Genomic DNA, 22,432 nt, shown 5'->3' with positions numbered 1-22,432 from the left:
AATCTGACCAGTTGCACCACTTTTGGCCACAAATCCCACAAATAGGAGAAGTGTTCAGTGTAGCAGAACCTATACTTTGGAACTCCCTGCCTATTGAGATCAAACAGGTGCCTTTACTTTATTCTTTTGGGCACCTGATAAAAACGTTCTTGTTCAGGCAACCCTACTTACTGTAGATGCTTAGAAAGTTGAGGTGATTTTAATCTGCTTTAGTATTTTAACCCTTGTCTGTTTTAAAGTAGGGTTGTGAATTTTTCTTGATTCTGTTGCCTTTCCCCTTTTTTCGTAAACCGCTTTGAGGTTCTTTACAATCCGGGTTGTATAAACTTTATGAAATATGTACCGTATTTTTCGCTCTATAAGACGCACCAGACCACAAGACACACCTAGTTTTTGGAGGAGGAAAACAAGAAAAAAAATATTCTGAATCTCAGAAGCCAGAACAGCAGTGCGCAGTGAAAGCAGCAATCCCTCTTGCTGTTCTGGCTTCTGGGATAGCTGCGCAGCCTGCATTCGCTCCATAAGACGCACACACATTTCCCCTTACCTTTTAGGAGGGAAAAAGTGAGTCTTATAGAGCAAAAAAATACGGTAACTAGAGCTCGGAGCTCATCCTACCCTACTTTCCGGGGTTCTTGTGAGGATATAAAGTGGGGTGTTTTCATGTACAAGGATGTGAGCAGCTCGGTATGAGAGAGGCCCATAAGTATAACACACAAATAAATCTCCCCATAGTAAGCCAGCAAAAGTAAATATTTAGTAAACATTGCAAGAACTATTTCTTTGGCCTTATTTTGATGGCAGGGTAAATGCAATCTAGTCCTTGAACTTTATCCTTTTGAAACATTCTATTTTAATGGAAAGGAGAAAAGTTCTTGGCTGCAAGCGTTCAGGGCGAGATGGGCTGTACACAGATAAACAATTGCAGTTCTGGATTTATTTTCCCATCCCGAGCTGCAGCTCTGTCCTTTATTTCCCTTCTACAGCTTGCCACATGCCACCACTCATGCTCTGTTGCTCTGTGGACCTCCTCTATCCCATAATGCATCGGTGCGTCTGATGCCCCCGGGGACAGAGCAGTGTGCTTGGACTGACTGAGTTATTTTTGTTGGTAATGGGCTCCTTCAGATTGGTTCCCCCTGAAGCAGTACTGGCAGAATAGCAAAGGTTGGTCACAAACAAGGCGCCTGGGAAGCTATTTAAGAGCTTTCATGCGCTTTTATGCCCCAGGGAACCATTCATAGGACAGGAACCACAAGATTCAGGCAGGGAAGGTCAACTGAATCCATCTGTTGTCTCATTAAATATCTCTCTGAGATGTCTTCTTCTTCCTTTTTAAGCTAGGGGAAAATATAACGGCTTTAAGTTCTATTATCGCCATTTTCAACTGAATTTGCTGAAAGCGAGGGGGCAGGGGGAGTCCGAAGGGGAAGTGTGAAAAATGTTTGTAGCATTGCACATTGACAAGTAGCTGTCAGTCCAAAATATTTCCGATCGCATGCATTTTTCGCATTGCAGCAAGCTGAAGTGAGGACATTTGTTCCTCATCAGACTACTGCAATTTCCACCAGTGACAAAACAACAGCAGAGAAATATATTGTATCCCACCCTGACCCCCAGGAAGCTCATGTCAACATGCAGAGTGAGGAATTGACTCCTTGCTATCAAAGGTACACTTCAATAAGTCTGCATAAGACAACCATCTCCTCCTCTGGGGTAGCAGCTTATGGGGTCAGGCTGCAAGCAGAAACAAACAAGTTTTGTTTTTGTTTTTTAAAGTGGGAGAACTGCTTAAAAGACTTTATTTTTAATGTTCTCTTTTTTCTGAGGATAAGCCATGAGGTCAGCTTCTTGCTCTTATTTCCAATAATCATGTCATGCGCTATTTATGTTAGACAATGAGCTTTTATCCATGCTGCTGTCGGGGGTCCAGAAATCGGCTGACTTTCGTGCCAACCCATCTTCCCCTTCCCCTCCCCCACCCCCAGAAAAGAATCCATCATCCGAACACCAACAAAAGTGTTGGCTAACTCTCAAAATAAGTCTGTAAAAGCATCTGCTGATCGGGGATCTATCAGCGGACTTTGGGCATCTTCAAAAACAGTAACACAACACTGCTGGCTAACACAGAAGCTAATCTTAGTCACAAATGAAAACACTTCTTCCTCCTATTTGACACCGGTCTACAGATTACTAGCGAAATCCTTCATCACCTGCCATATGCTCTTCTGTTTCAGGCTTTTAAATATTTTGAGCTAGAGATAGAAAACTACCACCAACAGACACTTTATTTAGCCTTAGTTTGCACGTTCTTTGTAGATCTGTAGGCAGATGTCATTATGTGTTGGACCGGTCATGTTGTGCGGATGCCTGATTATCGTCCTCCAAAGCAACTGCTCTATTCTGAACTTAGAAATGGAAAGTGTAATGCTGGTGGTCAACAGAAGAGGTTCAAAGACTCTCTCAAGGCAAATCTAAAAAAATGTAGTATAAAGACCGACAGAGCTGGACCATAAAGAAGGCTGATCGCCAAAGAATTGATGCTTTTGAATTATGGTGCTGGAGGAGACTCTTGAGAGTCCCGTGGACTGCAAGAAGATCAAACCTCTCCATTCTGAAGGAAATCAGCCCTTAGTGCTCACTGGAAGGACAGATCCTGAAGCTGAGACTCCAATACTTTGGCCACCTCATGAGAAGAGAAGACTCCCTGGAAAAGACCCTGATGTTGGGAAAGATGGAGGGCACAAGGAGAAGGGGATGACAGAGGATGAGATGGTTGGACAGTGTTCTCAAAGGTACCAGCATGAGTTTGGTCAAACTGCGGGAGGCAGTGGAAGACAGGAGTGCCTGGCGTGCTCTGGTCCATGGGGTCACGAAGAGTCAGACACATTTAAACGACTAAACAACAACAAAGACCGACAACTGGGAAACACTGGCCTGTGAGCGCTCCAATTGGAGAACAGCCTTTACCAAAGGTGTCATGGGCTTTGAAGACACTCGAACTGAGAAAGCAAGGGAGAAACATGCTAAGAGGAGGGCATGCTTGGCAAACCCTCACCATGATCAACTCCTGCCCAGAAACCTATGTCCCCACTGTGGAAGGATGTGTGGATCCAGAACTGGCCTCCACAGTCACTTATGGACTCACTGTTAACAGCGTGTTTATGGAAGACAGTCTTACTTGGCTACGAGTGATCGCCGAAGAAGAAGAAGAAGAAGATGCGCTGCATACAGAAGATCCCAGATTCAACACCTGGCATCTCCAGGTAAGGCTGTGTGAAATCCAGAAAATCTCCTGTCAGTCAGTGTAGACAATACTGAGGTGATACACATTGGTGGTGGGTAAGACTACGAGCCGCAATGCCTGTATTCAGTCTTCACTGTGAGATGCCCTGTGCTGCTGAATGCCAGTTCCATAGCCTGGCTTAGGGAGGGAGACATGATGCTCATGCGTGCAGCGCCAGGATGTTGTGAAGTCATGTGCACAACAGCAGTCCCCACCACCACCACCACAATTGCCCTCGCAAGCTGGCACCTCTGGCCCTAACTGTTCATCTCTGAAAAATTTCACCGCCTGCCGCTGATTCCAGTTCCCCCACAGCAGCATGAAAGGTTCGCATCAGGTTGTGCAGAAAGTAAATATCTTTAGCAGGGAGAGATTTGTTTGTCCGTCCTCACAGAACGCTGCTCACACAGTCTTCTTCTGTGTGCTTTCAGTGCTGGTCAACATTGCATAATAATAATAATAATAATAATAATAATAATAATAATAATACTATGTATTATTTATACCCTGCCCATCATGCTGGGTTTCCCCAGCCACTCTGGGCAGCTTCCAACAGAATATTTAAAATGCAATCGTCTATTAAACATTAAAAGCTTCCCTAAACAGGGCTGCGTTCAGATGTCTTCTAAAAGTCTGGTAGTTGTTGTTCTCTTTGACATCTGGTGGGAGGGTGTTCCACAGGGCGGGTGCCACCACCGAGAAGGCCCTCTGCCTGGTTCCCTGTAACTTGGCTTCTCACCACGAGGGAACCGCCAGAAGGCCCTTAGCGCTGGACCTCAGTGTCTGGGCAGAATGATGGAGTATGTGTTCAATAGCATGCAGAAGTAACCGCCACCTTGCTGCTGCATGCGAAAGCACATCTTTTTACTCCTTTTCTACAAACTCAAAACACAAACAAAAAGAAGAAGAGTTTGGATTTGATATCCCGCTTTATCAGTACCTGAAGGAGTCTCAAAGCGGCTAACATTCTCCTTTCCCTTCCTCCCCCACAACAAACACTCTGTGAGGTGAGCGGGGCTGAGAGACTTCAAAGAAGTGTGACTGGCCCAAGGTCACCCAGCAGCTGCATGTGGAAGAGCAGAGACGCGAACCCGGTTCACCAGATTACGAGTCCACCACTCTTAACCACTACACCACGCTGGCATAAGAGAATTCATCTCCTTATCCAAAGAGGAAAGCTCATTTTCTGCTTTGTGAACGAGTGTTTCTACATCAAAACTCAAAGCTTTCATCCCATGCTTGAGGCAACTGTGGATTATATGGCATTTGCAACCCCCTTTTGCTGCTTTGATTTCTGATGCACTGACCTGTGTTTCCCAGAGGCATTGCCAGTCACATAAGGATAAACACTGTGAATGTTGGAGAACGGTGTTGCAGTTGCCTCACGTCTCACAATTCTCATTGCAAGAATCAAGCAAGTTAATAATGCTTATTTCCCTGTGGCACAAAAATGACACATAATTACTTGGGAATTTTTTCCTGTGTCCCTCGTGGGAGGTGTCAGATCTAAAATGTTTTCTGGTTTGCTGGTTGCTTTTGGCAACCCTCGAGGTATATTTCGTTGCAATTCCAGAATAACGCAATATTCCAGGAAAGCATTTTGTTTCTGCACTCTCAACTTGTATAACTTCACTGGTGGGAAATACTGTGGTAAACCTGCGATGAGTCACGTTACAGGTTTGTGGGGTGGGGTCAGCCTGGGTGATACACATGGGTCCCTTCCAAACCTGTGATCATGTGTATGTAAGGTTAGAATCTTTTAGAGGAAACCTGCAGAGCCAGTCAGATGAGTTTCTTCGTAAGATAATAGCCTGAGCTGGCCAGTTAAATGCTGCCATTTGCATGTCCAAAGAGGTTGCCCTGTTGCCACAGAGACAACTCACCTCACTTGGATGGCCTCAGGAGATTCCTGGAAACTAAGGTCAATTTCTAGATACTCAGGGCCAAACATGGGGGGTTGGCATACACATTATACCAGGGGTCAGCAAACTTTTTCAGCAGGGGGCCAGTCCACTGTCCCTCAGACTTTGTCGGGGGCCGGACTATATATTTTTTTTGGGGGGGGGGAGAACGAATTCCTATGCCCCACAAATAACCCAGAGATGCATTTTAAATAAAAGCACACATTCTACTCATGTAAGAACACATTGATTCCCAGACCGTCCATAGGCCCGATTGAGAAGATGATTGGGCCGGATTCGGCCCCCGGGCCTTAGTTTGCCTACTCATGCATTATACCTTTAAAGCACATTTGAATCACATTCTTTCTCTCAAAATTTCTGGACACTGTAGTTTACCTCTCATAGAGTTACAGTTCCCAGAAACATTTAACAAACTACAGTGCCCAGAATCCCTTGAGGGAAATAATGTGCTTCAGATGTGGTTTAAATGTATAGTGTACAGCCTAAAACACACACACACACACAGAGAGAGAGAGAGAGAGAGAGAGAGAGAGAGAGAGAGAGAGAGAGATGGGTCACTATTCCTCTGCAATCGCTCAGTTAGCAGCTCAATTTGTGAGTTTTGCAACATGTGTGGGAAAGTGGTGGTTGGGTACTACAGGGTCAGAGCTGATTGGGGAAGAAAGCCCTAGAGATTTGACTTGCAAAACTGTGTACAAATGTTCATTTTGAGCAGACTGCAGGACCACAGCCAGCTCCTTCCTTGGCAATATGAGCTCTTTGTATTCTTCTGCATTGCTTTCTCTCTCTCTCTCTCCCTCCTCCTTCTGGACAAATAAGATCTGGCTCCCTGGAAATCTGAGAGGGCCAAACCGGCTTGGCTTCAGCAGCAGAAATGATCCACCCTCAGCCTGGGAGTTCAGGAGTTTAGCGCAAAACTCCGCCAGCTGCTCAGCAAACTATATGAGGCAAATATTTGCTTTGTAGGTGAGTGTGAATTTTCAAGGTGGTTTTAACCAGAGTCTGTGATAAGAGAATTTAAACAACTGCTGTGGCGGATATGCGTAACTCTCCTGAACAACAAGCAAACAAACAAAACCCCAAAAAGCTGCAGGTTTGGCATAATATTGTAGTCTGTGCCCTACAAACATTGCATGGTTAGTGCCAACACAACTTGCCTCCAGAATGCCAGTATTTTGTGGGAGGAAGTCAAGTGCACATCAGAAATTTGAGTTTGTGCAGTTAAAATGGAATAAGCACCCTGTCCCTCTGGACAGGGTATATATTTTGTGCCTTAAATATATATATATGATATTTTGTGATTAGGGAAATGACAGGGACATTATTGGAAGACTGAGAGTCCAATTACCAGTCAGAGCTCTTTGGCAGAGAGAGAGAGAGAGAGAGAGATGCTTGTAGAGTAAGAAAATAAAGTATTTCTAGGAAATGCATAACTTGGATATAAAAGGTTTCTAGTTCTAACCTAACTAATCTAGAGAAGCCAAAGGCAACTGTGTTTGTTCCTTTGTTCTCAGAGGAAAGATCCAAGGTGACCACTCCTGTTGAGGTCTGAGAGAGAAGTTTGAGGAGGAGGAGGAAATTGCAAGAAGGATACAACCTAAGATGTATCAGTCTAAACATCAATGAGACAGGGAGGTCAGCGAAGAAGTCAAAGGTGCAGTCCAGGAATCTGGAGTTCCCTTGCTTTATCTGTTTTAATCCCATGCAAACCCCTTTTCTTCAAGCCGAGTTGCACCCAAATGTCCAACAGAAACGCCCTGAAAAGTCTGGGATAAATAAATAGCGAACGGGAAGACCTACCATCACAGAACAACCAAACGAGGATGAATGTTCCTTGTTTAATAGCTTTCCGTAAGCAAAGCAGAAAGGGTGCTCAAGGAAGCCTGGACATTATCTCACTTGCACCTAAGCTTCGTGCAAGCAAATCAGTACGAACATTCAATAAATAGGGTGTCTGGAGGAGCCCATAGATGTAAGGTACACTGAAGCAGGGCAATATTTGCGAAGGAAAGGAGCAAGTGAACATCCTAATCACCATTCCACTGTAATTTGAACTGGAATGTTTCATTGGCACTGAGACCTTTGAGTCGTAAGAATTACTTGTTGTCCTCAAATTTCCTTTGGCTTCTCACAAACAGATACAACATTATCCGTTTTAAAATGTGCATGGTCTGTGGCGATGGCCAGGTCTGTCCATTTCTCCCTGCTTCTTGGTTTTCCATTCTTCATTCAGTTCTCCACATTTCTGCAGGAATTAGCTTGTTGTTGTTTTTAAATCCTCGTGAAAATTCATCAGCCAAGTTTCTTCTAATACACACACAAACTTACATGCCATTTTATTACCCGGCACGACATTTTTTGCAAGCAATTTCCCTAATGTAATGCATTTTGTATGTCATCTTCGCTAATATATGCATTTTATTTATGAATTTTTGTACGCACTGGTTGAAGCGCTGCTTCACAAAATTCAGAGATGTGAGAACTTTGAAGGGTAATTGAGCTTCATTTTGCATATTGGTTTGAGAAGCAGGAATCAGGTAGCTTCTCATAAAAATGTAAAGTCAACATTTCCCCCCTGTCCCTAATGAGCTGTGATTAAACTGTTTACAGCTCAGTGCAGTGCTTACATGTCCCATAAACCTCCATCCCTACTGGGTACCACCATGAATGTTGTATGAGATGTTAACGTATTAGATTACAATTTACGGGAAGATTCAATATATGCTTGAAAAATATTCCCAGACACTTTGCCTTTTGAAAATGAGTGTATTGTTTAGAGTTTTTAAAAACCCACCTCAAAACCATAACTGTGAATAAAAAACCCAACAATCTTCCTGCCCAGAATGTTAATAAAGGAAATAGGCTGTAATCTAAGCACACTTAAAAAGGTAAAGGTACCTGTCAGGGAATCAGGAGCAGGAGCACTGGGGAGAGAGGATTGGGAGAGCAAAGGGGAAGAATCCGAGGGCAGCGTAGGGGAGTATGACAGTGGCCCGAGAGATTCCATGAGCTTCTCCAGCGAATCAGAAGATTCCCAGAAGGGGGCGCCGATGGTCAGGGCAAGGGGGGTCCCAGGGGGGACGCACCAGAAACAAGGAGCCAGAGGGGAACCCCAAAGCAGCAGTGGAGGATCGGGACCAGTTTCCCCACCAGAGCGTAGTGGGGGGGAAGAGTCACATGTGTCAGGGGCAGTGTCTCCTCCAGAGAGGGAGTCAGGGCTGACCACGCCTCCAACGGAGGGGAGGTCAGTTGCAGCTAGCCCCCCCGAAGGGGGAAGCAGTGACAGCAGCAGTGGAACGGTCAGGAGGAAAGCTGCTGGCTGGGCGGGCGCGCCAAGTTCAAATGTGCAGGCGCGCGGAACAGCAGGAGACCCGGATGGGGAACCAGCTCCTAAAGCCCGCCGGAGGGAGGGAGAAGGCTCAGGGGAATCAGCGGGAGAAGAGGCTAGAAAGGGCGGAACCCCGGCGGGCAGGCGGACCCAGAGGAGGAAGGAGCAGCGGAGAAGGTGGAGCAAGGCTAGAACCTTAAATTGGTGTCAAGGGGGAGGAGACTCAGACGGAGCATCAGCGGTCTGACACTTGAGACGTGGAGCTGCGCGCTGCGGCTCTGGAAGTGAAACTGAACTTCAATAAAGACTTTTATACTTAACAACGAAGCAGCGTTGGTCCTTTGTGAGCTGGGACCTAGGGTAGCTCTGACAGTACCCCTGACCATTAGGTCCAGTCGTGACTGACTCTGGGGTTGCGGCTCTCATCACGCTCTATGGGCCGAGGGAGCCGGCGTTTGTCCGCAGACAGCTTCCGGGTCATGTGGCCAGCATGACTAAGCCGCTTCTGTCGAACCATAGCAGCGCACAGAAATGCCGTTTACCTTCCCGCCGGAGCGGTTCCTATTTATCTACTTGCACTTTGACGTGCTTTCGAACTGCTAGGTTGGCAGGAGCAGGGACCAAGCAACGGGAGCTCACCCCGTCGCGGGTTTTCGAACCACCGACCTTCTGATCGGCAAGTCCTAGGCTCTGTGGTCTAACCCACAGCGCCACCCACCCAAGCACACTTACTTGGGAGTAAATCCCTTTAAATCCTGCCCCATTACACCCAGCAAAGCATAAATAGAACTGATGCAATTAGAATTATTTGGGTATTTATAATCAATCTTGCCAACCTGTTTTGTGCAGCTGTCTTTTGAGGTCAAGTTCTATGGGAACAGTTGTCAAGGAAACCTGTGATACCTGACTTTTCTAACAAGCAGCTCATTCTGTCAGTTTCCCCAATATGGGCAGCTTAGCTTTTCATAGATTCTCATCCCCTCCCTCTCTATTTATTAAATCAGGGATTGTGATTGCTTTGCAAAAGAGGAACACATATATTCTGAAGTGACACCTGCATCCTTAAATGCAATTTATTCCCCAAGGAAATATTTGCAAAGTAGTATGTTGCACTGTCGGTGTTCTTCCAGAACCAACACCTATGGTTCCCCACCCCCACCCCCGGTAATACTTCTAGTTTAATGCCAGAATGTTGGATTCGGAGCCTGGGAAGTGGTGTGCAGATTATCTCAAATCCAGATTCAATGCTTTCCAATCACTGGTACCATGAAACAACTGACTGGGAATATAGGAATGTAGTTAAGAGAACTTTGGTTAAAAATTTGGGCTTAAGAGGCTACGTATCTGTATTTGTTTACTACTTCATAGAATGAATGAAAGAAGCAGCAGTAGCTACAGGCTAAAAAGATGCAGTACAATCCTATGCGTGGTTATTGAGAAATATGTCCCGTGGTGTTCAATGGGCATTATGCTCTGTTAAATGTGTTTAGGTTTGCAGCCTTAGCTTGCAAAATCTTGAGGTGGAGGGAGAGGGCCTTCAGAAATACATGGAAGCTGGAATGAGCCTGGTCAGAAAGGAACTAACTACTGAAATTATGATACAGAGCTAGTAAATGTACCCCAAGGAATGGACATGCCTGTTCTGTGAATTTTGTGACTAAGCCCGGATCAGATTGATTAGGTAGCTGGAGCAAATAAATTATAGGTGGCTGTGGCTGTCTTTGTGGCTATTTTTATATATATATTTTTAAAAAACTAAAACAAAAATGATTCTTTGGGCTTATCTTCCCACTGAAGTGTCCAGCCAGGCTTAAACTGATATATTAGTCATCACGGATTCTCTTTTCCCCAGGGAAAATCAGTTCTGGGAAAGAAGCTGGCTACTTCTTACAGAAAATTCCCACCGCTGTTCCCCAAACTCCAACTCCTACAGCATCTGTGACATCAGCAGCACCATGGAGATGAAGAATTTACTTCGGATATGGGTTAATTACCACTTCGTTTGTTATGAGCAAAAGCATGGTCTCCTGATGGGTTTTGCCTTTACAAGATAAGAGTAGATATTCAAGATCTAGTCACACTTAAGGCAGCGGGCCACAGCGGCGTAGGGTGGGGAGGGGCCATGGGGACCGTTGCCCTGGGTGCACAATCTGGGGGGGGGGGAACGACACAAACCAGGCCCCTTGCCTCCTTTACCCACACCTCAGAGTCCTGCCTGTCCCCAACACAAGTACAGTGGTACCTCGGGTTAAGAACTTAACTCGTTCTGGAGGTCCGCTCTTTACCTGAAACTGTTCTTAACCTGAAGTACCACTTTAGCTAATGGGGTCTCCCGCTGCCGCTGCGCCGCAGCTGCACGATTTCTGTTCTCATCCTGAAGCAAAGTTCTTAACCCGAGGTACTATTTCTGGGTTAGCGGAGTCTGTAACCTGAAGTGTCTGTAACCTGAAGCGTCTGTAACCCGAGGTACCACTGTAGTGGCTGAACAAACCAATATTTCCTAACCACTCTGCCTCTTCTGCCGTGCCCCTTCCAAATGATGCTGTTGTAGGCCAGAAAAATGCAAGCCCGCCCGGTAGTCCAGGCAGTGGTATTTATAATATTTCAAACAAAGCATTTCAATTTCCACCAATCATATACATCATTACCTCATTTCAATGTTTAATACACATACACAATAAGCACTGGCAATTTCTGCTGTTTACGTTCTGATTCCCACCGTGTTCTGTTATATTGTGTTAGTGTGCATCATGTAGAAACGTATGTTCTAGTTTTGAGCTGTATCTTTGTGATTCACATATTCGCTGTATTTCTGCCCCAAGGGGAGGAGGCGGCAACTTGCAAAATCATTGCTTTCATAAAGTAACAGGCTGCCATTACTTCTCTATTAGAAGCACACTCAAGGATTGAAGCACACTCAAAACTTCTCTATTAGAAGCACACTCAAGGGGTACACATTATCACAATGCCACTGCCACAACGCAACACACTCGGCCTCCCTCTTTTCCTGCTCCTAGCTCCTCATCTTCCTTTAATTTGATATGCAGCCACACGACTTGGTATCGCTCGCAGATTATTACTCCAGTGGCACGGAAATGGAGAACACTATGCAAATTGCTCTGGGGGGAAGCGTTTAAGATAAGTATTTAACAATGCATGTTAGAAGCTGCCTAAGAGCTCCTAAGATTGGTGTGCCAAAGCTGCAAACTGAACCCAGAGGCGCCTAACCAACTTCCCGATTATTTATGCAATGTAAGGTTGCCAAGACCACATTTGCAGCATGGCAATACCCATCCCATGGTGCCAATTGTTCTTTTTCTCATATTATTAATACTTAAACCACACACACACACCCAAAACCCTGTAATTCTGTACCCTGGGAATAAGTGTCACTGAATGCTCAGAATGTTTCTGAGCAGAAGGTTGCTCTGCTCATCTTTATTTTGTTAAGGCTGCAGTCCTATACACCCATGGGTCACCAAAGTGGCACCCACAGGTGCCCACCTGGCCACAGAGGCCTTCTTGGAAGCCCATAGGTTTTCCTCTCCCTGCTGAAATAGGGGCAGAATAGGCCTGAAGGCAGCATTCATTTGTAGCCAGCAGAATAGGTTCCAGGGTGTGTGATGCCCACAACGGTTTCTCTGGTTTACAAATGTGCCCACGTGGTCCCAAAGACATGGCAGGTCACTTACCTGATAAATGCAGAAGAAATGCTTTCTCTGCTCGCTCCCTCCTCAGCTCTCAGTGAATTAGGCACATGAGCATGAGGTAAGGAAGACAGAAATGGGAGAGGGTGGTGGGGAGGTGGTGGGGAAGAGGAGTGGAAAAGAACATTTTTTCACAGGCACCTAACAAAGAACAAAGAAAGTCTCCAGAAAAGGAAATGTGGGGAGGGGGAGAGAGAGAGAGAAGGGGAACTCAAATCCCAGCCAAGTCCAGCCTTGACAATGAAAGGAAAGGGAGTAAAGGGATTTTGATGAATTTTCAAGAAGAGAAGATCCTGTGTTGTTTTAGGCTGAATTCCGAGGCGTTTGCCACTCCTTCCGTCCTTTCGTTGTTGGCGATTTTGAAACGGGAGCAAGCTATTCAGGTGGCCACATCTAGAGGGAAGGTATGCGCAGTGGCGAAGCTGCACGCTTCAGCACTGGGGGTGGAGAGCAAGCGGGGGCGTAGCTGGCACGCATCCCAGGGGCGTGGTCGCATCCCGGGGGCAAGGCATGCTGCCTGTGGGGGCGTGGTGTGCGTCCCGGGGGCATGGCGCACCGTCCGTGGGGGTATGGCGCCCGGTGTGGTGGTGGGGTACATGGCGCGTGTTCAGAGGGGCAGCCATCATGATACCTCCCTCCCCGATGGTGCTGGGGACAGTGCTCTCCCCCGCCCCCCCCATTCCTCCACTAGTGGGTACACAGAGGTCCTGGTGTTCTTGAAACAGGAGCGAGTCTAATCTCATGCGGAGTCGCTGCCTGGCACGAAGTTATCCAGTATCTGGGCCGGCTCACCCATAAGGCAAGGTGAGGCGACTGCTTCAGGCGGCAGGATCCACAGTGTCAGCAGATCCAGCATCCAAGGGATGCATTGCCACCTTGGAGGCCAGATCTGACACCTCCTCAGCAGCAGACCCCCCCAAAAAAACCTGCCTGTACAGCAGCTTCTCAATGAATAGGAAGCACTGCTGGGAGCAAATGTTGGGGGCTACCCTCTGGGCTTTGCTCCCGCCTGGTATATTTTGGAGTGATCCCCTTCCCCCCACAATGGACTTTGATTCCCGTTTCATCCATCAGCTAAGGTTGATTAGATTCCCCCTCTTATTCCTGATGTAGATCGTTATTCTCCCCTTGAAGCTGGTGTAGATATTCAGTCCCTCCTTCTTCCCTGGCTGGGAGAGAGGGGCACCATTTTGTGGTTCTCCTGAGGTGCCAAAGCGTCTTGGGCCAGCCCTGCCCAGTACGCATTGCATGTTGGGTAATTTTATGGCAGGCAACCCCTTTCTCTTGGAGCCAAGCCGCTCCTATTCAAGAGCACCAGCCGCAGTAGCACTGCTGCATGCTTTGCCATGCAAATTTGCGGCCCAGGAGGAAGGCGACTAGAGAGTAGCGACAATGTGGCGCAGCAGGGATGGGGGCCCTGTGAGCTCCTGGCACACCTCTGTCACCAGTCTTGTGAAGAATTTTCCATGTGGAAATGTGCTATTATAAATGCCAGCCACTGCTATTCGTATCCATCTACACAAAGCCAAGACCTTGGTTTCGATCCAGCCTAATTTTTTAGTGCAGTATAGCTCTGTCTAAAGCCATGGTTCCCAACGTGGGGCACACACCCCAAAGAGGGGCAATTTGATTTTTAACTGGGGGCAATTCGAGAAAGAGTTATTAACAGTGAATGGCCTTTTAGGCTTCTTCCACGTGAATAGGAGTTCACTTTTTGAATACCTCGAGTTAAGTACTTAATTCTTTCCGGAGGTCCGTTCTTAACCTGAAACTGTTCTTAACCTGAAGCACCACTTTAGCTAATGGGGCCTCCCGCCACGCTGCACAATTTCTGTTCTCATCCTGAAGCAAAGTTCTTAACCCGAGGTATTATTTCTGGGTTAGCGGAGTCTGTAACCTGAAGCATGTGTAAACTGAAGCGTATGTAACCTGAGGTACCACTGTAATAAGAATTATTTGTCACCGGGGTGGGGGGCATCAGGATTTTAGAGATGCTTAGGTGGGACAAGGCCAAAAAAAGGTTGGGAACCACTGGTCTAAAGCATCCTCTTAAATTCTGCCACACGGACTGAACATTGACTCAGAATGATGAGTGCCACCTAGTGATTATTTTGGGGAAAAGAGCTCCAAGTGAGACAAGATCAACACGCAAGTGTTATCCCTACACAATGAGGCTCAATCGAAATAGCTGAATTATACCGCTTAGTTGCCAAAATGGCTTCTGAGCTGTTTACTGGGGCGCATCCATATCTATATGGATCTATATCTATATATCTATATGCATCTATATCTAGTGATATAGCCGCACGCAATTAAAATACACAGCACAGCAAATTCCCAACACCCAAAATTAAAGCGTAGAATGTAAATTGAGAAATAACCCAGAGAAAGTAGATTGAGAAACTTACAAGTCGAGAAGAAATGGCTGCTATGAACGATGACCAACACAAGCTCCACAGTCTAGTCACCTCAGAGCAGGCGACACTGCTTCAGATAGGCAAATCCTGTTCTGCTTCTATAAATATTTATGTATCTCCAGACCCACCTTTGTTGTCCGTGTTTTGATTTTCAGGAAATCCTGTGCACTGCTAGCCAACCAAAACATACCCAGGAGGCTGCTCCTCCCATAATGAGTTCAACACTGGCTTGGATTTCCTGTTACTTTGCGGCTTAATAAGTGTCAAAAGCAACGGCCCAAATTATTATAAGTAGTAGTCTGTTTGTGTTACGATTGGCTAAAACATTGCCCCACTTAGAGGGGCTCAATTACGCAGGGAAGTTTAATGGGGTGTGGGGCAAAAGAACAACCAACCCAGGGAGGTTTTGAAGATCAAATTGTCAGGATAGAGAGTTTTATTCAATAGCCTCTAGTGGCAGGAATGAAAGTTCCAGGGTAAAATTCAGTGGTGTCTCTGTGTGACCATTATAGATTCTGCTCACATGACTGGATTTCATCTTCTACCCACTGTATCCCCCACCTCCTCCCGCCCCATGTGCACCTAGACGTTTTGCGGGGAGGTCCTCCAGAGCAGAAGGGATGCGAGTGGCGCTGTGGGGTAAACCACAGAGCCTAGGACTTGCCGATCAGAAGGTCGGCAGTTCGAATCCCCACGACGGGGTGAGCTCCCGTTGCTCGGTCCCTGCTCCTGCCAACCTAGCAGTTTGAAAGCACGTCAAAGTGCAAATAGATAAATAGGTACCGCTCCGGTTGGAAGGTAAATGGTGTTTCCGTGCGCTGCTCTGGTCTGCCAGAAGCGGCTTAGTCATGCCGGCCACATGACCAGGGAACTGTCTGCGGACAAACGCTGGCTCCCTTGGCCAATAATGTGAGATGAGCGCCGCAACCCCAGAGTCGGTCACGACTGTACCTAGTAGACAGGGGTCCTTTTACCTCCAGAGCAGATTTCGAGAACCATGAGAGGAGAGAAGAGAGAAGTCCTGTTGTGCAATGGCCTGAATAATGCAGTAGAGGGGATGGTCCTGGATCTCTAATAATCTAAACATGTCTTCTTTTTTTAAAGTTTGTCTCCTCCTTGGCTGAAATGCTATATCGAATTACCTGGGTGTAAGCTCTTTCAGACTCAGAGGCTTTTACTTCTGAGTGGATTTCACTATTAGGATCATTCCAGAAGCAAAAGTTCCACCAAAGGAAGAATGGATACAAAAACTTATGGAATATGCAGAAATGGTGAAACTTACCGGAAGAATAAGAAATCAAGATAACAAACTTTTTATAAAAGAATGGAAATGGTTTATGGAATATTTGCAGATAAATTGCAAACAGATAAAAAAAAACATTAGCAGGATTATTGCTAATCAACTAGAGCCAGGGCCTTCTCGGCTGCGGCTCCAATCTGGTGGAACGCTCTGTCACAAGAGACTAGGGCCCTGCAGGACCTGACATCTTTCCGCAGGGCCTGCAAGACAGAGTTGTTCCACCAGGCCTTTGGTCAGGGCGCAGCCTGACTCCCTCCTCTGGTAACCTGCACAGAGTTTTGCTTAATGGTTGCCATCAACTTGATTTTAATTAATTTTTATAGTGAAATATTTTTAGAATGTTGTTTTATTTGATTGTTTGATTATTTGAATGTTGTTAGCCGCCCTGAGCCCGGCTTCGGCTGGGGAGGGCAGGATATAAATAAAATTTATTATTATTATTATTATTATTATTATTATTATTGTAATAACCTGCAGAGTATACATAAGAGTATATATTTACAGTCGATAATTAAATGAGCAAGTTAAATGAATTTGGATATGCAGAAGGTATCAAAAATAAATTTAAGGAACCGCAGAAAGAGGGGGAAGGAAGTCAAATTTTGAAATGTGAAATTGATTGTAAAATTTATGAAATGTATAAATTTGAAAAGTAAAAAAAACAAAAACACCTTTTAGGATCTTTACGGGGGGCAGGGCTTAATTTGCAAAAAAGTCATTGAGATGATGCAAACAGGACATTGGCAGCAGGTGATTTTTGAAATACTTATCTTTTTTTGTTTTTTTAAAAGATATTTATTGAAGTTTTACAAAAACATAAGTTTACAAAATGAAAAAAGGTCATATAAAAAGAAAAAGATACAAAAAAGAGAACATAGAAAAATACATGAAAAAGAAAAAAGAGGAATAAAAATACAAAAGACAAAAGACAAATAGCTAAAAAAGAATTAAAAACAAATCCGTTTTTTGTAACTTTGAACTCATTAGCTTATTTCCTTGGCCTCCTCACACCTCCCCTTTTTGTATTCCCATTTAAATAATCAAATCAGCAAATCCTTACCCTCTTTCGTTTATCTTAACTCTGTATCTTAACATATTATAACTCTATATTTTCATCCATTATCAATTCATTTTTGCATATTCTTATTAACTTTGTTGCTAATGCCACTTATTTTCAACCCAACATCATTTTAACATTCATTAATTTTACAGTATTTCTGAAGATAGTCTTTAAATTTCTTCCAGTCTTCTTCCACCAACTCTTCTCCCATGTCTCGGATTCTGCCAGTCATTTCCGCCAATTCCATATAATCCGTCACCTTCATCTGCCACTCTTCCAGGGTGGGTAGCTCTTGTGTCTTCCAATACTTTGCAATAAGTATTCTTGCTGCTGTTGTTGCATGCGATTTTTGAAATACTTATCAGGGATATGACTATAGAGGAAGCAGATCAGCAGGACAGCATGAGTCACATGGCATTCCTTGGTCCTGATAACAACTTTCAGCTTAGGTTGGCCTGAGCATCTAAGAGACCGTCCTTCCTGGCTGTGGATCACCTTTTCCTTGTCATGCTATCAACTGGAGCTTGGTCCAACATGCCCTCTGTTGCATCTGGTCTTTCTATTTCATGCTCCAAAGAATTCAAATAAAGCACATAGCTATTTGATCGAAGGCAAGGGAAAAGTAACACTGTGGGCTTCAGGAAATTGGAAAGAACAGCAGCCTTCACCAGGAGAGGTTTCCAGAGCAGTTGTCTGCAGAAGACCACACGCCCAAGTACTGGAAACACTCAGTAAGTTTTTATCTATTCATGAGCTTTTGGCAGGCAATTCGCAACCATCAACCCAAGCACTGCTTTAGGCCGATGAGGACTAGACACTTATTTGGAACAAAGTCTGGAATTCTCCTAAGACACGTTTCAGATTCATGGTTTATTTAGTGTAGCAAACATCCCCCTGGGGACGTCTTCCTGGAATAAATGATTGCTTCGGATGCATGAGACCAAATACTTATTTGCAAGACATAATTGCTCTTAGGTTGCATGGTACTTTTATCTTGCAATGTGATTTACGAACTTTATTGTGTCTAAGCTCAGAAGACATCCTTATAGCATAACTCATAATTTCCCCCACTTTACAGATGTTAGATCGTCTTGCCCAAGGCCACAAAACGAGTCAATTTCAGAGATAGCAACCTGGCTGAAATTTGACTAGGTTCCTTGAGGGCTGTTGGCCAACCACTATCAGGCTAGCCTACCTCCCAGTGGTGTTGTGAGGATAAAATGGGAAGGAAGAGTCGTGTACACAGCTCTGACCTTCTTTGGGAAAGGTGGTGTTTTAAAAAATTAACATAAATATACACACATTTCAGCAACTTAATCCATGCAGCCCGCTTTCAAACAAACAAACAAAACCTTCCAAGTCAGATTTCAAATGTGTTCCCTTTCAAAAATTCAAGGAAGACAAGAGTTCGAATCCTCACTCAGCCATCAAGCTGAGTTCCTGACTTTCAGCCTTACCTAATGTGACTTTAGGGATGCGGGTGGCGCTGTGGGTTAAACCACAGAGCCTAGGACTTGCCGATCAGAAGGTTGGCGGTTTGAATCCCCGTGACGGAGTGAGCTCCCATTGCTCGGTCCCTGCTCCTGCCCACCTAGCGGTTCGAAAGCACGTCAAAGTGCAAGCAGATAAATAGATACCGCTCCAGCGGGAAGGTAAACGGCGTTTTTGTGCGCTGCTCTGGTTCACCAGAAGCGGCTTAGTCATGCTGGCCACATGACCCGGAAGCTGTACGCCGGCTCCCTTGGCCAATAATGTGAGATGAGCGCCGCAACTCCAGAGTCGGTCACGACTGGACCTAATGGTCAGGGGTCCCTTTACCCTTTACCTTAATGTGACTTTACAGGAGCTGCTAGAAAGTGAGATTAAATCCCCACCCCACCCCCAATTTTATGTGTTTTTCTGAACCACCCTTGCTCAAATAAAAAACAGGAGGGAGGCAGGGCAAACATGTTAATAACTGTTTATTATAAATCACTCAAGCATTTACATGTCTTTCATAACATATTAACACTGACAAATGCCTGCTGGATGAAAAACAGGAGGAAATGTTTTTGTTCATTTTGTTTACAGTCATCGTTTAACGAAGCATTAGAAAGCCATTAACAAACCAGACTGGATTTTTTTTTCAAAATCAAAACCCGTCACAAGAAATCTGGCTTTCACTCTCATTTACATTACAAATAAGTCTCCACACAATCCCAGACTTTTAAGTCGTGATTCAAGAAAAAGCACGTTCCACTGACACTAGACATGTTGATGCACAAACTCATTTTTTGTTACTTATAAAAGGCGGGCACTGGCCCCAATCCATCCACATGCACGAAACAGGGATTGGTCCTGCTGTCTGTCAAAAGAGATGCAATATGTGGGAGGAGGGCTTGTTACATTCAGCAGTAAAACATACAGCACTCTCTAATACAAAGAACATAGGAATGAAGGAAGGTGCCTTAGAAACCGAATCAGACCAGCCATCATTCTATAGTTCAGTTTTGTCCACACTGACTGGAAGCAGTCTTCCTGGGTTTCAGACAGCGGACATCTCCATCCCTACTCAAAGATGCTGGAGATTGAAGGAGGGACCCTTTACATGCAATATCTTTGCTCTACCCCTGAGATACAAAGAGTTGGGAGGGTAGCGTTTGGCTCCTATTGCCTCCTGTTGCTCTGTGGACCCCTCCTCCTGTTATAAGAATTTTAAGGTCTTAGATATATAATAAATGTTCATAAATGCACCAAGCAAACACGTACATAAATATATAAACCACATGTCTGAAGCAGCACAGGAAGACAGTCCTGAAACCATTTTGACTCCCAGGCTGACCAAATGTTTCTCTGCAAGGAGGGAGGAGGTGACAAAACCCTCCTTGTTACAGGAATTTAGTAATCACCATTTCAAAGGAATGGGCAGACTACCAGGAAAGGCGTTATCAGATAACCTGGCAGACAGGAAAAACAACAACATTCAAATATCTGTTGTAGACCGCCTTTTCTGTGATGTAGGTATGATGTTTGTGGGGGGTGGTCTTGGGTTACACCCCTTCTGTGATGTATGTATGATGTATGGAGGGGTGGTCTTGAGCTCCAGGGCAGGGAATTTAAAATGTCTATATAAGGGCAGGCACACCTTTGTTCAGGGTCCTCCTCCATCCTCCTGCGTGTGAGGGGAGCACCCTGTTGCAGCAGATCAATAAAGATCAGGCTTACTAGCTGCTTTGCTTCTCAATATTCTCTGGTTGGCCTCTGTTATTTTCTCCTACCAATAGGGAACCCATGTAGGACTCTATACGGGCTCTTGGATACCCCATAAGGGGAAAAGGATAGATTTTGTTTACAACACTCCTCATCTTCCCACTTCTGAAGTGGGGTACCCTGTGCAGACACACACACACACACACACACACACACACACACACACACCTCTGCTGCTGCTGATGATGATCAGATAGATTTGTGGGAGGGCATAAAATCCACAGTAACTACTCCCCGTAAGTCTGGATATGTTTGCAGTCATATGCATAAAACTCAAGTCCTGTTTGATGCAAAGGGGTTTGGAGGGCTTCAGTGTCTCCACAAAGACCTTCCCCACCAATCCCCAGCTTGCCCCATTAATTCTGAGGGGGTCCGTTGGCAGGTTTTGTGATGTAGGGCTCATCACCTCAAATTCTGCACACCAATGAATTTGGTGTCGGATAACCAGCTTGGCCAATGGGAACCCATCGAAGAATCCAAGATGGCCATGTTCTGCATCTACTTGCTTCTTTCTTAAATTCTTCAGTATGAGCCAAAGTCACCTCACTACAACCAGGAAACCGGGCATCCCTGCCAAAATTATTGTCAGAAGCGTTGCAGCATCTTTTGGCTTGTTCCTGTATATCAGAAGGCCATAGGCTGCATCCTGCCTCCCGCCATTTTTTTGCAGCTCCTTAAACAACCCCCCTCAGATTTGTAGTATACAGTGTATATAAATAGAGTACACTCTAAATGAAATGTAAGTTATGCTTACAGCCATCACAAGATCCTTCGTGCACTGTGTTTATTGGGAGCCTCTAGCCAAAATGGATGCCATCTTTCTGTAAAAAACACCACCCTAGTACTGACAATAACAGAATGAGGAATGGAAGGAGTTTTGAGATTTTCACAGCCTCTGACACAGTAGAAGGATTCAGAAGGCCTAAACAGCCCTTGAGAGAAAGAGAGATAGCCAGGTCTTTAATTTAGAACTGACATGACTTTTCCAATGGGGGAAAAAACACATTATCAAGCATCATTTTCTAATAGCAATTGTGCATATGTTTGTATTTATTCCAAATCAGGCTGCAACGCTATACCCACTTGCCCAGGTGTTATGTACTGAGTTGAATAGGATGCAAAATGCAGCATTCTGATTGGTCGTAGAACAATAGGATTCAGAATGCAGCAGTCTGATTGGTCTTAGAACAATAGGACCCAGAATGCAACAGTCTGATTGGTCCACAGGAGCCACCCAATCCAGCTTCAGGTGGAAGTGAATCTGCAACCTGATTGGCCTGCAGGAGAATCCCGGAATTAGCCAATCACGTGGGGCCCATTGTGTAAATAATGTATATAAAGCAGACATTCTGGGGGAACTTCCATTCCTCCTCACCACTATGAGCTGAATAAAGAGCATGAAATCCACTCTCGACTCCGAGTATATTTCACCAGGAAAAAGATTTATTGAAATCTATGGGACTTTTGAGTAGACTGTGCTGTAAGTGTCAAGTTGTGTGGGTACACAGCTTCAAATTTTTGTGACCAATTCCGTCCCCGCTCCTGATGCGAAACACGGTTTTTGAAACTCAGTGGCTTTTAAAACTCATGCATTTTCCCCTAAAGACCAAGAAAGGGGAAATAGGAGACCTCCTAACAACTTTCAGCACCCTTAATTTTCCAGGACTGCAGCCTTATATTCTTATCTGGGTTCTTCTTATCAATAAATCATGGGTGGTTTTCTTTTCTTTTTTGCCGTAATTTTGTTCGATACTCTAATATTGTGATTATGGTTGAAATGAATATGGGAAGAGATGACTGAGGGGGGTTCTTGCTGGGATCTACAAATGGACACATTACACAATCTGTGTTTCCAAAATTCCAGAAATCTGACAGGGTTGTCAATTCCATTGCAATTCATTTATCCATCAGCAGCTGTCACTGGCCACAAAGGCTACTGTAGGTCTTTTTACCCTAACATGCACTGTATACAAGGAGTAATAGTCAATCCCCAAAGCTACATCAACTGCCTTTTAAAATATATTTTGCTTGAAAATCCATATGTACTGTACATCACATGCAGAAGAAGCATCAGCTCTTATGTTTCAATGGTCAAAAAGTTGTGTGTTTGTGGGTTGTTGTTTTTTAAGGGGCGAATTAAAATATCTACTGAATACATATTTA

General features: G+C 44.9%; 1 protein-coding gene and 3 long non-coding RNA genes across 11 annotated transcripts in view; 2 read left to right on the top strand and 2 right to left on the bottom strand.

Annotated features, from left to right (window-relative positions):
* TMEM150C (transmembrane protein 150C) overlaps window positions 1–14,745 on the bottom strand; it is a 54,299-nt gene extending 39,554 nt beyond the window's left edge. For 2 of the 8 annotated variants that reach the window (XM_083571669.1, XM_083571661.1), the window contains exon 1: window positions 12,229–12,668. The gene's annotated coding sequence lies outside the window, so the exon portion shown is untranslated. Of the gene's footprint in view, window positions 1–12,228; window positions 12,678–14,651 lie in introns of those variants that run through there. The other 6 variants (XM_083571657.1, XM_083571670.1, XM_083571653.1 and 3 more) reach the window with 6 other exon arrangements.
* Window positions 1–22,432, top strand: part of LOC310742612 — a 111,170-nt gene that overhangs the window by 39,974 nt on the left and 48,764 nt on the right. The gene's annotated exons all lie outside the window — the stretch shown is intronic.
* Window positions 5,716–10,658, top strand: LOC310742667. Its single transcript, XR_014538645.1, has 3 exons — window positions 5,716–6,174; window positions 9,667–9,797; window positions 10,389–10,658. It is a non-coding gene; the product is annotated as an uncharacterized lncRNA (long non-coding RNA).
* LOC310742648 lies at window positions 18,965–22,366 on the bottom strand. The gene is made up of 2 exons (XR_014538635.1): window positions 20,420–22,366; window positions 18,965–20,389 (listed from the first exon to the last, which is right to left on the bottom strand). It is a non-coding gene; the product is annotated as an uncharacterized lncRNA (long non-coding RNA).

The sequence above is a fragment of the Podarcis filfolensis genome (genome assembly GCF_964270895.1).
Source record: "Podarcis filfolensis genome assembly, chromosome: 9".
In the NCBI taxonomy this organism is placed as follows: Eukaryota; Metazoa; Chordata; class Lepidosauria; order Squamata; family Lacertidae; genus Podarcis; species Podarcis filfolensis.
The sequence above is the reverse complement of the archived record's forward strand: the minus strand, read 5'-3'. Positions and strand labels throughout refer to the sequence as shown.